This window comes from Ovis aries, chromosome 6 (genome assembly GCF_016772045.2).
Source record: "Ovis aries strain OAR_USU_Benz2616 breed Rambouillet chromosome 6, ARS-UI_Ramb_v3.0, whole genome shotgun sequence".
Lineage (NCBI taxonomy): Eukaryota > Metazoa > Chordata > Mammalia > Artiodactyla > Bovidae > Ovis > Ovis aries.
In genome coordinates this window covers 55,151,893-55,169,639 of record NC_056059.1, presented here as the reverse complement: position 1 = coordinate 55,169,639, position 17,747 = coordinate 55,151,893, and positions in this window count along the sequence as shown.

Here is a 17,747-nt window from a genome sequence, read left to right as displayed (position 1 = left end):
TGATGTTAAAATAGTTTCTGGATACAGAAAACTTCTTTGATAAAATGAGAGAAATTTGCTGAGGCAAGCCAGAAATGATAGTGATATTGTTAAAAAAAAACCTTGTTCTAATAAACATTATGAGTGGAAGTATATTGATTTTAAATGTGATTGTGATGTTATAGGACAAATGGTATGTCAATGAATGGTGATTTTTGAAGCTATCTATACTTAGGACATGCTTAAGGCAGGATGTAGATATACTATTCCATAGACAGAACTATCAAAAACTTAGTGAAATACATTTAACATTTATAATAAACTATTTTGAATTCAGAGATGAGGTTATAAAAGATAAGAGTTTTTATGAGTAAATCCATGACAAATATGTATTGGTGGGCCATGAAGAGGCCCATTCTGCACCTTAATCCAGAAACTTGTATGTAGTTATTTTTTAATTTGGCTATATCATACAATGTATCTTCAGCTATGGTTGAAAAAATATAAATTTTCAGGAGTGAAGAACACTTGATATTCTTTCATGGAAATTCTACTTGAATGAAAGACATCTGCTCAGGTGTCCTCCTTTTGAGATCTCTACTGAAGAGAGGATTTGTACAAAATGCACAAAAATGTTCACTTCATGAGTCTGAGATGTCTCCTTTGCTTATGTTTTTTCCAGTTTGAAGTTCCAGATGTTAAAGAAATGAGGTAACAGAATCTCATAAAGTAAAATCACCATGTTCTAAATCAGTCACCAATGGGTTCTAGCCCCACCTTATAACTGACTTCTGCTGTGAACAGTATACTTAAATCAGTGGCTCAGTGTTTCTTACATCTACTAGAATCGAGTTATAAAGTTTGCTGGTCATTCCATGTGGGAAGGCATCAGGGGTGTTAGTGGTAAGATTATAACAAAGTAGAATTAAAGCTGTAACATATCATAAATTCCTGAAATGCTGTGGTTGAGGCTGATGAAAAGTACGAGAGATTGAGTTATTCTTTTTTTATTATTTTTATTTTTTAATTTTAATTTTTACTTTATTTTACTTTACAATACTGTATTGGTTTTGCCATACATTGACATGAATCTGCCACAGGTGTATATGAGCTCCCAAACATGAATCCCCCTCCCACCTCCCACCCCACATCATCTCTCTGGATCATCTCTGTGCAGCAGCCCCAAGCATCCTGTATCCTACATCAAACATAGACTAGCGATTCGTTTCTTACATGATAGTATACATGTTTCAATGCCATTCTCCCAAATCATCCCACCCTCTCATTCTCCCTCAGAGTCCAAAAGTCCACTCTACACATCTGTGTCTCTTTTGCTGTCTCGCATACAGGGTCATCATTACCATCTTTCTAAAGTCCATATATATGCATTAGTATACTGTATTGGTGTTTTCCTTTCTGGCTTACTTCACTCTGTATAATCGGCTCCAGTTTCATCCATCTCAACAGAACTGATTCAAATGAATTCTTTTTAATGGCTGAGTAATACTCCATTGTGTATATGTACCACAGCTTTCTTATCCATTCATCTACTGATGGACATCTAGGTAGTTTCCATGTCCTGCCTATTATAAACAGTGCTGCAATGAACATTGGGGTACATGTGTCTCTTTCAATTCTGGTTTCCTCGGTGTGTATGCCCAGCAGTGGGATTGCTGGGTCATAAGGCAGTTCTATTTGCAATTTTTTAAGGAATCTCCACACTGTTCTCCATAGTGGCAGTACTAGTTTGCATTCCCACCAACAGTATAAGAGGGTTCCCTTTTCTCCACACCCTCTCCAGCATTTATTGCTTGCAGACTTTTGGATCACAGCCATTCTGACTGGTGTGAAGTAGTACCTCGTTGTGGTCTTGATTTGCATTTCTCTAATAATGAGTGATGTTGAGCATCTTTTCATGTGTTTATTAGCCATCTTATGTCTTCTTTGGAGAAATGTCTATTTAGTTCTTTGGCCCATTTTTCGATTGGGTCATTTATTTTCCTGGAATTGAGCTACATAAGTTGTTTGTATACTTTTGAGATTAGTTGTTTGTCAGTTGCTTCATTTGCTATTATTTTCTCCCATTCAGAAGGCTGTCTTTTCACTTTGCTTATAGTTTCCTTTGCTGTGCAGAAGCTTTTAATTTTAATTAGATCCCATTTGTTTATTTTTGCTTTTATTTCCAGTATTCTGTGATGTAGATCATAGAGGATCCTGCTGTGATTTATGTCGGAGAGTGTTTTACCTATGCTCTCCTCTAGGAGTTTTATAGTTTCTGGTCTTACGTTTAGATCTTTCATCCATTTTGAGTTTATTTTTGTGTGTGGTGTTAGAAAGTGATCTAGTTTCATTCTTTTACAAGTGGTTGACCAGTTTTCCCAGCACCAGAATCCAACAACACATTAAAAAGATCATACACTATGACCAAGTGGGCTTTATCCCAGGGATGCAAGGATTCTTCAATATCCGCAAATCAATCAATGTAATTCACCACATTAACAAATTGAAAAATAAAAGCCATATGATTATCTCAATAGATGCAGAGAAGGCCTTTGACAAAACTCAACACCCATTTATGATAAAAACTCTCCAGAAAGCAGGAATAGAAGGAACATACCTCAACATAATAAAAGCTATCTATGACAAACCCACAGCAAACATTATCCTCAATGGTGAAAAATTGAAAGCATTTCCCCTAAAGTCAGGAACAAGACAAGGGTGCCCACTTTCACCGCTACTATTCAACATAGTTCTGGAAGTTTTGGCCACAGCGATCAGAGCAGAAAAAGAAATAAAAGGAATCCAAATTGGAAAAGAAGAAGTAAAACTTTCACTGTTTGCAGATGACATGATCCTCTACATAGGAAACCCTAAAGACTCCACCAGAAAATTACTAGAGCTAATCAATGAATATAGTAACATTGCAGGATATAAAATCAACACACAGAAATCCCTTGCATTCCTATACACTAATAATGAGAAAGTAGAAAAAGAAATTAAGGAAACAATTCCATTCACCATTGCAATGAAAAGAATAAAATACTTAGGAATATATCTACCTAAAGAAACTAAAGACCTATATATAGAAAACTATAAAACACTGGTGAAAGAAATCAAAGAGGACACTAATAGATGGAGAAATATACCATGTTCATGGATCAGAAGAATCAATATAGTGAACATGAGTATACTACCCAAAGCAATCTACAGATTCAATGCAATCCCTATAAAGCTACCAGCGGTATTTTTCACAGAACTAGAACAAATAATTTCAAGATTTGTATGGAAATACAAAACACCTCAAATAGCCAAAGCAATCTTGAGGAAGAAGAATGGAACTGGAGGAATCAACTTGCCTGACTTCAGGCTCTACTACAAAGCCAGAGTCATTCTTGATTTATGGATTCACAAGGATAAAAACTTGACTGATATTTGTTGTCTTATCAACGGAATGTGAGCACCTCTTACTGAGTTCACACATGGAGGTAATGTTTGTTTTTTTTACAAATTTTTCATGACACAATCATTGAAACAGATATTGCCTACTTTTATCTCAATGAGGATCCAGTGTCTACCCCAGTGTGGCTGGTTTTGCTGTTGTTTTCATTTTTCTGGGAATGGTAGGCTGGTTTCATAATAGGACCCTAACAGTTCCTTTGTTACTGGAAACCTTGGTGTTCTCAATAATGGCTTTGATAATGTTCAAATTGAATTCCTAAGATTGAATCTCCAGTAGTACAGCAACATAAGGAACAGGAGCAATTAGTCACTGTGTTGTAGGTTAATGAAAAGAAACAAACATAAAACCAACAAATAGAATCTCTTAGTATCCAAAGGTGTATCAGCCAGGGTCTCCACAAAAACAGAAACAGTAGTAGCAGTGTGTGTGTGTGTGTCTGTGTGTGTGTGTGTCTGTGTGTGTGTGTCTGTGTTTTGTGTTTCTGGAGGACAGAGAAAGTGGGGTCATTAAGTCCAAAGTCCACAGTGTGGCCCAGCCAGCTGTAGATCATCAGAAAAGTTGATGTTGCAGGTTGAGTTCAATGTAAGTCTTCACTATAGCAATATAACCAGAACTTTTTTACCATACCTGAACAAATTCTAGAAATCCATTCATCCATTCTGTAAACATTTCCTCAGTGCCTACTCTGTAACAAGAACTGTTCCAGGTACTGAGGTGATTGCACTCAACAAGACCCTGCCCCCATGGATTGATTTTTCAAGTGTGATGGTGTTCAGAGAAGAAGCTGCATATACACAAAATATCAGAGCTTTGAATATGTTATGGGAAAAAATAAAGCAATGGAGGAAAGCATGTCAGATAATCTGATGCAATAGGCCCTGAAGAAGACTGCTGTTTTCTGACTGGCAGTTTAAAACTTGCGGGCAGCCCAGTCAAATAGAATTCTAGAAATATTGTTTTTTTAGGTTTCTCCACAAAATAATAGCCAGCACAGCCCATAAATAGGTTATATCAGCTGGGAAAGGCCACATATTTAAATTTTTTTTTCCTATACAACAGAGAAGGACTGCTTCCTGAAATAAAATAGGAAAGTCCAAATTCAACGACAACTCTGATCACTGGCTTCCAAAAGTAGACACCAGTCATCAGAAAGCTGAATTTTCATCTCACTTACTATATTTCCAAGTCCAATCGATGAGTTGTTCTGACTTTCTTTTTGTCAGGTAGGGCATAATAATGGATTTCTAGCATGTTATCTAAATCTGTCTCTCCCCTGCAGAACTGAACCTAACCCATACAGGATGTGGATTAACTATAAAGGGTGAGAATTTAGGTTTCATAAAACTTAGATAAGGGTGAAGTTTCCTCTTTAATAAAGGAGGGTGTACAGTACAGATGTGCAACTTTTGTAAGGCTATACTAAAAGATAATTGGAGAGGATTAATCATTTAGGAGAAAGTGAGATCTAATGACTGAGAAGATGAATGAAATCAGAAAATGCAAAGAATGGAAATTTTATTGTTAGTAACAATCGAGCTAAATATAGAACAGATAAGGAATGTGCAGGATAGGCAGTTCCTGGATTTACTGTTAGATCCACTTTGAGGTCAATTGGGATATGATGAAGGTATACCAATTTGTCTTAAAAAATAAAGTAGGCAAAACTAGGTAATTTCCATTTTTTAATGGAAAGGAAAGAAAGAATCTTCCAATTGTTTCTACATTTTTGGAAAACCTTCCTTAGTCCTTTATTATGATGCCATTATTTAAATCTTTTTATTTTATCATTTTCTGGCTAAATTATTCAACTGAGTTTTCCTTTTTCTTTTTAAATTGAATAGACCAACCTAATTCTTTTTGATACATTACTGTGACATCTAGCTAAACTGTCATCCACCCAAATTATAGAACAGCTATTACAGAAATATGACTCTTTACTATTTACTAGATATTGATACAATGAATGATTTCCTTAGATAAATACAAAATTAAAAATAAGCGATTAACAACTTTATTAGATGTATAAATGAAATAAAATGAGAAACTGTGTGAGTTTAACTAGAAAATATATGTACTTTTCAGCCATGGAGAAGTAGAAAAAGGAAGATGACTTCCTAATCACATAAGAAACAAAGCAGTTGTGGGTCTTAAAAGTTACTGAACTGGTTGTGCTTTTTGAGAAAACTCCACCCATTCTTCATACAGAGGGTAAATCCACTGAATAAAATGGAATCAAGCAACCTCTCCATGTCAGACATCCTGACTCCATTAGATGCTGTTGTGAGAAAAGGAGCATAGACCTACTTTCAGGATTCTCATTAAATTCACTGGAATCACATCATGACAAATTTTAACTTAGAAAGTCACCAATGCCACTCATAATTTTTACTTGTTTGAATTAAGTTTTTAATGGTAGAGTTCTGATATTCACAACTTTGAACATTCTTTGCAAATTTTTATCGGCAGAATATTTATTTTCCAAAACAAAGAAATGAAAAGCTACATTGTAGAAAGATCTGGAAGTCACCAACCTTGGCTGCTTATCATTTCTCTCATCGTCTACAGTGATTCTTTTGCTGCTTTTGTGGAACCTAGAGTTGAGTACAGCTGTTTGTAAGTCACTTATCTGGAGGATCTCAAGAGGATAGAATTTAATGAGCTATGATGATAATGGTCTTTTGGGAACTAACAGCTTTAAGTAACATATAGTCTGCTACTCATTTAAATAAGTGGGGAAAATATGGTATAGTACTTCTAAATCCTTCAGTTCATAAACTACACCTAGTCAGAAATATGCTACAACATTTAAAAATGAATGAAGTGTATTTTTTTTAAACTACAATCTGGCTTAAAAAAGAAGATTCTGCAATGCTGAGTATGCAGCAAAGCAACAGTTAACTGAATTGAAGCACTGGCCATCCTTATGGGTAGAGAGTGCACTCTTGAATTGCCAACTTCTTCATCTTCTTATTTTGACATGTCTTTTATAAGTCACTGATTCACTGTTACCTGTATGAGCTTGCAAACTGTGTAGAAGGACGACTACAGGTTCCAGGGTAAAAATTATTTGATTCCTTATCCCTAACAAAAATCATATAATACTTGGAATTTTGTAGTCTCAATTTGTACAATGAGGATTAAACAAATTACATTTAAACATTTGTGTGAGAATTAAACAAGCAAATACATTCTGAATAAACTGTAGTTAGGAAGTAAAAAGAGTATCATTACTTAATAAGACAAAAATAACTATATATGCTTATTTACTGATGTAAAGTCAGCACTGAAATACTTCAAACTTATATTTACTTATTCATTACCCTTTGAATTCTCATTATCCAGTCACACCTTCAAAAATATTATAGGACTAACATAAAAATTATAAGGAAAAACATATGTTGTACTCTCCAATGTGAGTAAAGGCAGATGGATTTTCATGAAATTATATCAAAATCAATAGATTCAGTGAGCTACTGACTAGGAAAGTGTTGCCCTGCCTAGAAACATGTTCTTGATTTGAGGTTATGCTAATCTTATAACCTTGACCAAAGAACTTTAAAATTAAAAATCAGATAACTTATAAGATGGAATTAACTACTTTAAGTACTCAACAGCCAATTAACTTTGTGACCTTCTAGGTATGACATGGGAAGATTGTGTAAAAGAATGTAGAGAGAAAAAGATATTCAGCTAGTGCCCTTTAGGATTAAAGAAAATTCTAATGATGAGCATAATGAAGAGAATTTCATTAGCAGATAATTCATGCATTTGGTATATACCAATTAATTGACTGGAATAATTACATGGCCCTAAATTTTTTTAAGTTTATTTTTTTATTTTACATGGTTTTTAAAGGCACAATTAATATAAGATCGCCTGAACTCTAGTTTACATTATTTATATGAGTTTAATTAGAAATCATAGGCAATATATCAAAGGTATAGCCTCAGGACAATTTATTATATATTACACTGGTTTTAGCCTTATGGTTTAAAAACCTATTACATTTGTTAGGCTTATGTTTATCAACATGTTCAAAGATATCAAATATATATTACACGGTGGGTTCTCATGTTGGGATAGAGTAAACAAAACACGCAAGAAATACAGTCATCTTGAAGAGAATGTTCTAGCAGGAGAGAAAGTTAATAAGCAAAACAATGTAGTATTTTATATGGCAACTACCATGGGGAATGAGTAAGTTAGAGAGGAATGGGATGCTAGCAAGGGAGTGTTATGTTTCAAATATAATATTCCTCTGTGAATAAGATGACATAAACCCAATGACTCGAATATGGTCAAGGAGTAAACTGTGTGTATATATGTCAGCAGAAAATATAAAGGTAAAATTGAATATTTCTGAGTTTTAAAATTACCTGGGATATTTCAGCTATAAGACTGAACAAGGCTTAAAAGGAATGATAGAGGGTAAGATGAAGGCCAAGAGATAACAAGAGTGTAGGTCATCATACAGGACATTTTACAGGACTATAGGAATTTGACTTTGGTGGTGAGATGAGAAGTCATTGATATTGGATGGAAAAACCATATGACTTTGCTTATATGTTAAAAGTATTACTTTGGCTTTTTAAATGGTCTTGGGATGGGAAAAATGAAAGCAGGGATACCATGATAGAGTTTGTATGATGGTGAAACAGTGATAGGATTATGATGGTAGTTGTGACTATTAAGTAAGTGTATTCTGGATAATTCTTGAATTAGAACCAATGAGAATTAAGGATTGAATATGGGGATTGAGAAGGAGAGAAGGATTAAATTTCCTACCCTGAGCAATGAGGTTAGGAAATGAAAACATGTATTAATCGGATGGTTTGACTATTAAAATATGGTTTAAAATTTAACTTATAGGGAACCTTCCCAAAATGTGGGAAAGTAAATTGGTAAAACCACTGTGAGGAACATTATGGACATTCCTAAAAAATTAAAATTGAGCTACCATATGACCCTGCAATCCCACTCCTGGGCATATATCCAGAGAAAAACCTGATCTGAAAGGATACATGCACCTCAAAGTTCATTATAGCACAATAGCCAAGACATGAAAACAACTTAAATGTCCATTGATAGATGAATGGATAAATTCATGTGATATATACATACCATGGAGTATTACTCAGCTGTGAAAAAGAATGAAATAATTCCATTTGCAGCAACATAGATGAACCTAGTGAATGTCATATTGAGTGATGTAAGTCAGATAGAGGAGGAGAAATATGACATCCCTATATGTCGAATCTAAAAAAGAAATGATACAAATGATCTTACAAAACAGAAAGAGACTCAAAGACTAAGAAAATGAATTTACAGTTTTCAGGGGTGGGAGGATGAGGGGGAGGGATAGTTTGGGAGTTTCAGATGGACATGGACACACTGCAGTATTTAAAATGAATAACCCAAAAGGACTGACTGTGTATCATATAGAACTCTGCTGAATGTTATGTGGCAACATGGCTGGGAGGTGAGTTTGGGGGAAAGGATATACGTATATATATGTATATGTATGGCTGTGTCCCTTTGCTTTTCACCTGAAACTATCACAACATTGTCAATTGGCTATACCCCAAAACAAAATAAGAAGTTAAATTGAAGTTAAATTGAAATTAACTTATACTGCACCTTAATTGCTAAAATATATAGCTTGGCACTGGAGCAGCCAAGAGGAGATACCCTACATCAAAGGTTAGTAGAGACATCCATGAGACGATATCCCACATCCCAGGTAAGAGAAAACCTAGTAAGACGGTAGGCCCTGAGAGAGGGCATCAAAGGGTGGACAGACTGAAAACACAAGCACAGAAACTAACTAATCTAATCACATAGACCACAGCCTTGTCTAACTCAATGAAACTAAGCCATGCCCTGTTTGGCCACCCAAGATGGATGGGTCTTGGTGGAGAGTTCTGAGAAAATGTGGTCCACAGGAAAAAGGAATGGCAAACCACTTCAGTATTCCTGCCTTGAGAACCCCTTGAACAGTATGAAAAGACAAAAATAAGGGACACTGAAATATGGACTCCCCAGGTAGTAGGTGCTCAATATGCTACTGGAGATCAGTGGAGAAATAATCTCAGAAAGAAGGAAGAGATGGAGCCAAAGCAAAAACAACACCCAGCTGTGGATGAGACTGGTGACAGAAGCAAGGTCTGATGCTAAAAAGAGCAATATTCCATACGAACCTTGAATATTAGGTTCATGAATCAAAGTAAATGGGAAATTGTCAAACAGGAGACAGCAAGATTATATGTTGACATTCTAGGAATCAGTGAAATAAAATGGACTGGAATTGGTGAATTTAACCCAGATGACCATTTATCTACTACTGTGGGCAAGAATCAATTAGAAGAAATGGAGTAGCCATCATAGTCAACAAAAGAGTCTGAAATGCAGTACTTGGATGCAGTCTCAAAAATGACAGAATGATCTCTGGTCATTTCCAAGGCAAACCATTCAATATCACGGTAATCCAAGACTATGCCCTGACCAGTAATACTGAAGAAGCTAAAGTTGAACAGTTCTATGAAGACCTACAAGACATTTTAGAACTAACATCCAAAAAAAGATGTCCTTTTCATTATAGGGGCCTGTAATGCAAAAGTAGGAAGGAAAGAAACACCTGGAGAAACAGGAAAATTGGGCCTTGGAGTACAAAGTGAAGCATGGTAAACCTAATAGAGTTTTACCAAAAGAACGCCCTGGCCATGGCAAACACCATCTTCCAACAGCACAAGAGAAGACTCTACACTTGGACATGACCAGATGGTCAACACTGACATCAGATTGATTATATTCTTTGCAGCCAAAGATGGAGAAGCTCTATACAGTCAGCAAAAACAAGACTGGGAGCTGACTGTGGCTCAGATCATGAACTCCTTATTGACAAATTGAGACTTAAACTGAAGAAAGTAGGGAAAACCACTAGAACATTCAGGTATTACATAAATCAAATCCCTTACGATTATACAGTGAAAATGAGAAATAGATTTAAGGGACTATATGTGACAGAGTGCTTGAAAAACTATGGTAGGAGGTTCATGCCATTGTATAGGAGACAGGGATCAAGACCATCTCCAAGAAAAAAAAGTGCAAAAAAGGAAAATGGCTGTTGAGGAGGCCTTACAAAGAGCTGTGAAAAGAAGAGAAGCAAAAGCAGAGGAGAAACGGAAAGATATATCCATTTGAATGCAGAGTTCCAAAGAATAGCAAGGAGAGATAAGAAAGACTTCTTCAATGATTAATGCAAAGAAATAGAGGGGGAAAAAATAGAATGGGAAAGACTAGAGATTTCTTCAAGAAAATTAGAGATACCAAGGGAACATTTCATGCAAAGATGGGCTCGATAAAGGACAGAAATGGTATGGGCCTAACAGAAGCAGAAGATATTAAGAAGAGGTGGCAAGACTATACATAAGACCTATACAAAAAAGATCTTCATGAGTCAGATAATCAATGATGGTGTGATCACTCACCTAGAGTCAGACATCCTGGAATGTGAAATCAAGTGGGCCTTAGGAAGCACCACTGTGAACAAAGCTAGTAGAGATGATAGAATTCCAGTTGAGCTATTGTCAACCCTAAAAGATGATGCTGTGAAAGTGCTCCACTCAATATGCCAAAAAATGTAGAAAATGCAGTGGTGGCCACAGGACTGGAAAAGGTCAGTTTTCCTTCCAATCTCAAAGGAAGGCAATGCCAAAGAATGCTCAAACTACTGACAATTGCACTCATCTCACACGCTAGAAAAGTAATGCTAAAATTCTCCGAGCCAGGCTTCAGCAATACGTGAACTGTGAACTTCCAGATGTTCAAGCTGGTTTTAGAAAAGGCAGAGGAACCAGAGATCAAATTGCCAACACTGAAAATGGAAGAGAGTTCCAGAAAAACATCTAATTCTGTTTTATTGACTATGCCAAAGCTTTTGACTGTGTGGATCACAATAAACTGTGGAAAATTCTGAAAGAGATGGGCATACCAGACCATCTGACCTGTCTGTTGAGAAACATATATGCAGGTTAGGAAGCAACAGTTAGAACTGGACATAGAACAACAGACTGGTTCCAAATAGGAAAAGGAGTATGTCAAGGCTGTATGCTGTCACCCTGCTTATTTAACTTATATGCAGAGAACATCATGAGAAACACTGGGCTGGATGAAGCACAAGCTAGAATAAGATTGCTGGGAGAAATACCAATAAACTCAGATATGCAGATGACATCACCTTTATGGCAGAAAGTGAAGAAGAACTAAAGAACCTCTTGATGAAAGAAAAAGAGGAGAGTGAAAAAGTTGGCTTAAAGCTCAACATTAAGAAATGTAAGATCATGGCATCTTGTCTCATCAGTTCAGTTCAGTTCACTCGCTCAGTTGTGTCTGACTCTTTGTGACCCCATGAATTGCAGCATGCCAGGCCTCCTTGTCCATCAGCAACTCTCGGAGTTCACTCAGACTCACGTCTATTGAGTCGGTGATTCCATCCAGCCATCTCATCCTCTGTCGTCCCCTTCTCCTCCTGCCCTCAATCCCTCCCAGCATCAGATTCTTTTCCAATGAGTCAACTCTTCGTATGAGGTGACCTAGAGTTTCAGCTTTAGCATCATTCCTTCCAAAGAACACCCAGGGCTGATCTCCTTTAGAATGAGCTGGTTGGATCTTCCTGCAGTCCAAGGGACTCTCAAGAGTCTTCTCCAACAGCACAGTTCAAAAGTATCAATTCTTTGGCCCTCAGCTTTCTTCACAGTCCAACTCTCACATCCATACATGACTACTGGAAAAACCATAGCCTTGACCATAAGGGTCTTTGTTGGCAAAGTAATGCCTCTGCTTTTGAATATGCTGTCTAGGTTGGTCATAACTTTTCTTCCAAGGAGTAAACGTCTTTTAATTTCATGGCTGCAATCACCATCTGCAGTAATTTTGGAGCTGACTCAAAGAGTTGATTCACTGGAAAAGACTCTAATGCTGGGAGGGATTGGGGGCAGGAGGAGAAGGGGACGACAGAAGATGAGATGGCTGGATGGCATCACCGACTTGATGGACATGAGTTTGAGTGAACTCCGGGAGTTGGTGATGGACAGGGAGGCCTGGCGTGCTGCGATTCATGGGGTCACAAAAACCACTCTCAAAAAATAAAGTCTGACACTGTTTCCACTGGGCCCATCACTTCATGGCAAATAGATAGGGTGCTTACTAAATTATTTCCTTAATGTCTTAAATAAAATCATGATTTAGTAATTATGGTAAACTTTAAATCTATCTCATTATTGGACTATTTTGACATCATAACCTATTTTAAACATTTTTTTCCTCTTCTATTTCATACTTAGTTCAAACGCAGAAAATCAGCTTGTACTTCCAGAACGAAAAGAGAGACACCAATCCTCCCACCTACCTTCTTTATTTGAGAACTTAATCTAATTTAAGGCATGGAGGAATTACTAAGCAAGGCCTCATCTATTTTAGTATACTTACCTCTGTAAATGTGACAAAATTATTTCTATAGAGTTTTGTTAAATTTAAAATAGCTCAGAGATATGAAGGTTTTGAAAAAATGGAAATACTTATATGATTTACCAAGTGAAAAATGCAGAGAAATTTCAGGTATTTGTATTGCTCTAAAACTCCGGTCCCATCACTCCATGGGAAATAGATGGAGAAACAGTGCAAACAGTGTCAGACTTTATTTTTGGGGGCTCCAAAATCACTGCAGATGGTGATTGCAGCCATGAAATTAAAAGATGCTTACTCCTTGGAAGAAAAGTTATGACCAACCTAGATAGTATATTCAAAAGCAGAGACATTACTTTGCTGACTAAGGTGCATCTAGTCAAGGCTATGATTTTTTCCTGTGGTCATGTATGGATGTGAGGGTTGGACTGTGAAGAAGGCTGAGCACCAAAGAATTGATGCTTTTGAACTGTGGTGTTGGAGAAGCCTCTTGAGAGTCCCTTGGACTGCAAGGAGATCCAACCAGTCCATTCTGAAGGAGATCAACCCTGGGATTTCTTTGGAAGGAATGATGCTAAAGCTGAAACTGCAGTACTTTGGCCACCTCATGCAAAGATCTGACTCATTGGAAAAGACTCTGATGCTGGGAGGGATTGGGGGCAGGAGGAGAAGGGGACGACAGAGGATGAGTTGGCTGTATGGCATCACTGACTCGGTGGACGTGAGTCTGAGTGAACTCCGGGAGTTGGTGATGGACAGGGAGGCCTGGCGTGCTGTGATTTATGGGGTCATAAAGAGTTGGACATGACTGAGCAACTGAACTGAACTGAACTGAACTGAAAACACCCTAACATGATGTAGCTTTAAATCTATAATCTGTAGCTCTTTTCTTCTTGCTTCATCCTGACATTCAGCAGCTTAGATTAATGGGGAAAGCCATCATTTTGACAATTATCATTCATTCCAAAGAGCTTGTTTTAGACTCTGTATTCTAATACAGTATTATCAGTGAAAAATAACAACATATTTTGTGGTTGTAAATGACCTTATGGACTTACATGTCAGTAAACTATACTACCTTTTATAACTACCTATTATGTTGAATCACCTTAATAAACATTTATTTAACACATAGAAAATACTGTTATTAAAGGTGCAGTATTTGTTATTAGTCTATCAGTTAGGTCTCTTTCAGTGGAAAATAACTGGAAACATAATGCGTTCTAGGCTATACATTAATGGGAAATTATTGACTCATTCATATAATGTGACAGGCCTGGATTTCAGAGATATATCAGGTGTACTTTCTGAGCAACATGATTTAGTCAACTCAGGAGTTTGAGTCCTTCCGTCCATCTCATTTCTAAAGAAAATTCATGGATTTTTAAAAAGTATTTTAACATGTTTATGTTTTTAAGAGACCCCATTATTTAAGAGAACTATTTTCCCCCAAATTAAGGGCACACTAATAAATAAATACAATAAATTAGAATTTTAAAAATCTACATATAGATGGAGGGAAGAGCACAAGTAATCTCTCTTAGCTGTAAAATCTTCTCTAAGCCGTGATAGTTTCTCAGACTTTACTTGCTTTTAATGGTCTTGATTTTTTAACATGCAGTTAGGGGTTTGTTTTATATTTGATAAGAGGGATTTTGTTGATGTTTTCCTCATGATTAAACAGTGGTTTTAAGTTTGGGGGAGAAAGATCACAATGCCTAAACGCCACTTTCATCACAATATATCAGGGGTACATTCTATCAACATGACTAATCACTGCTGTTGACTGTAATTGCATGGCTGGAGTAGTGTTAGGTTTCTTCACCTTCAATTTACGATCCCCTTACCCCTGCTTCACTCTTCGCAAGTGACAGACTATGGGCATCTCATAATTAAGGAGTAGAAAGTTATGTGCCCCTCCTCAAAGGTGTGAGTGTTTCTGACCCATTGGCCTCCAGTCAGTAAAATAAAAAGTATTACTCCAAATTAGCTACCTATAATCTTCCTTACAATTACAACTTACTAGTTCAAAGTTGGGAAAGGAGTATGATAAGGCTGTATATTGTCTGTTGTTTATTTAACATATATGCAGAGTATATCATGAAAAATGCTGGGCTGGATGAATCACAAGCTGGAATCAAGATTGCAGGGAGAAATATCAATAACCTCAGATATGCAGATGACACCACTCTTATGGCAGAAAGTGAAGAGGAATTAAAGAGCCTCTTGATGAAAGTGAAAGAGAGTGAAAAAGCTGGTTTAAAACTAAACATTCAAAAAATGAAGATCATGGCATCTAGTCCCATCACGTCATGACAAATAAACGGGGAAAAAGTGGAAGCAGGGGCAGATTTTATTTTCTTGGGCTCCAAAATCACTGCAGATGGTGACTGCAGCCATGAAATTAAAAGATACTTGCTCCTTGGAAGAAAAGCTATGACAAACCTAGATAGTTGTATTAAAAAGCAAAAACATCCCTTTACTGACAAATTTCTGAATAGTCAAATCTATGTTTTTTCCAATAGTCATGAATGGATGTGTACACTCATAAAGAAGGCTGAGCACTGAAGAATTGCTTTTGAGTTGTGGAACTGGAGAAGACTCCCGAGAGTCCCTTGGAAATCAAGGAGATCAAACCAGTCAATCCTAAAGGAAATCAAGCCTAAATATTCATTGGAAGGACTAATGCTGAAGCTGAGGTTCCAATAATTTGGCCATCTGATGAGAAGAGCCAACTCACTGGAAAGACCCTGTTGCTAGAGAAGACTGAGGGCTGGAGAAGAAGAGGGCAACAGAGGAAGAGATGGTTAGACAGCATCACTGACATGAATCTGAGCAGACTCCTGGAGACAGTGAAATACAGGGAAGTTTGAAGTGCCATAGTCCATGGGATCTCAAAGGGTTGCACATGATTTAGCAACTGAACAACAACACATATACTGCTGCTGCTAAGTCACTTCAGTCATGTCCAACTCTGTGCAACCCCACAGACAGCAGCCCACCGGGTTCCCCTATCCCTGGGATTCTCTAGGCAAGAACACTGGAGTGGGTTGCCATTTCCTTCTCCAATGCATGAAAGTGAAAAGTGAAGTCACTAAGTTGTGTCCGACCCTCAGTGACCCCATGGACTGCAGCCTTCCAGACTCCTCCATCCATGGGATTTTCTAGGCAAGAGTACTGGAGTGGGGTGCCATTGCCTTCTCCATACGCATATCCTAAATAGTGGTTAACTTACTTTTTACAAGCCACAACTCTCTCCCTCACCCCACACACTATTCATTAATAATAGCATTGCTTGGGTGGAAAAACTAAAAGCTTAATTTGATCTTTGCTAGCAAGAAAAATTTTAATGTAGTTTTTGTACTTAAAAGTTTTTCAATCCTAACTCAGATTATTCAGAATTTCGAAGCAGAAGCTTTTACCAACTATGCAAACCTCCATCTTTAAATGCTATTGCTCTTTTATTTCATTTCTCTTTTCAAAATATCTAGTCCTTTCAAGAGCTTGTCTGTTTATTTTAGTACTTTATGAAATATAACCAGAATGACCAAACATACACATCATTTGAAGCCTCTTCTTTTGCAGTAACATTTAGCAGCCAATTTGGTTTATTTGGGTGTTTTGATTTTTAATAAAGGTTACCATAGCATAACATTTCCTCCAAATTCAAGTAGTTTCTTTGTCCACCTACAGCTTACTCTTTAAACCAATGCTGTATACAGTCATTTATTATTATTGCAATACCCTACTTAAGGAACCTATATCTGCATTGCTTATGGTATACTAACTAGTGTATTAACAGTTTCAAATTTCTACAATTCACACATCAAAAGTTTATCTCCTAGTCTTACAACAGCCTAAACTAGCAGATCCTGAGCAGAATTGATGGTCCTAACATACACTAATGAGATGATGTTAGATCTTGATGACTGAGAAGATGGACTGAGGGACTCTGATATTTGGGGACTGACTACGAGATTTCTAGTTTGAGCACCTGGGTATTTAACAGCACTGTTTACCATGTGAGGAAAGAAAGGGGTTGGATCAGGTGTTGAGTTTGGATGTGGATTAATTATATACATGCTAAATATAAAGTGTTACTACAATGTTTAGGATGAGCTATAAAAAGGCAATTGTATAAAGGATCCAAAAGAGATTTCTGGGTTAAAGATTTGTAATGTCATGTAGCCAAGTTCATGTGACCCAGCATAGCACTTTTAAGTGAAGAAGGCAGATGTTTGGATTCACTCAGGATTGCTCTTTTGCTGGGAAGGTAAAATGAAAAGGACAGAAGGTATATAATTGCCTACCAATTTTGGAGTAAATAACATTCTAAAATGATGCCCAAGATTTCCACTGCTGGTGCAGCTGTTATTAGGATGTATGACATGGCAAAGATTGAAGGTTTCTGCAGATGTAATTAAGGCCTTAATTGGGTTAATATTGAGTTAAAGGTAGATTAACCTAGGCAGGACTTAAGCAAGTCCTACTTGCTCAATCTGTTTATCTCTATAAAAGAGGGCTTAGGCCTTCCCTGAATTCAAAGATGTTTTCCTGTTGGCCTTGAAGAAGCAAGACATATAAATTCTATAGATGTAAGAAAATGAATTCTGCCAATAATTTCATAAGCTGGGGAGAAGATCTGGGCTTCAGATGAGGTCACAGAACTGATTGCAGCCTTATGACAGCCTGAGCAGAGGAGCCACATAAACTGTGCCTGGGCTCCTGGACATGGTGAAATAATAAAGGTGTTTCACTTTACTGTTAAGTTCATGGAAATTTATTATACAGCAATGGAAAATGAGAACAGCCTTTATAGGTATTACTAAATGATTAAACTTTTGAG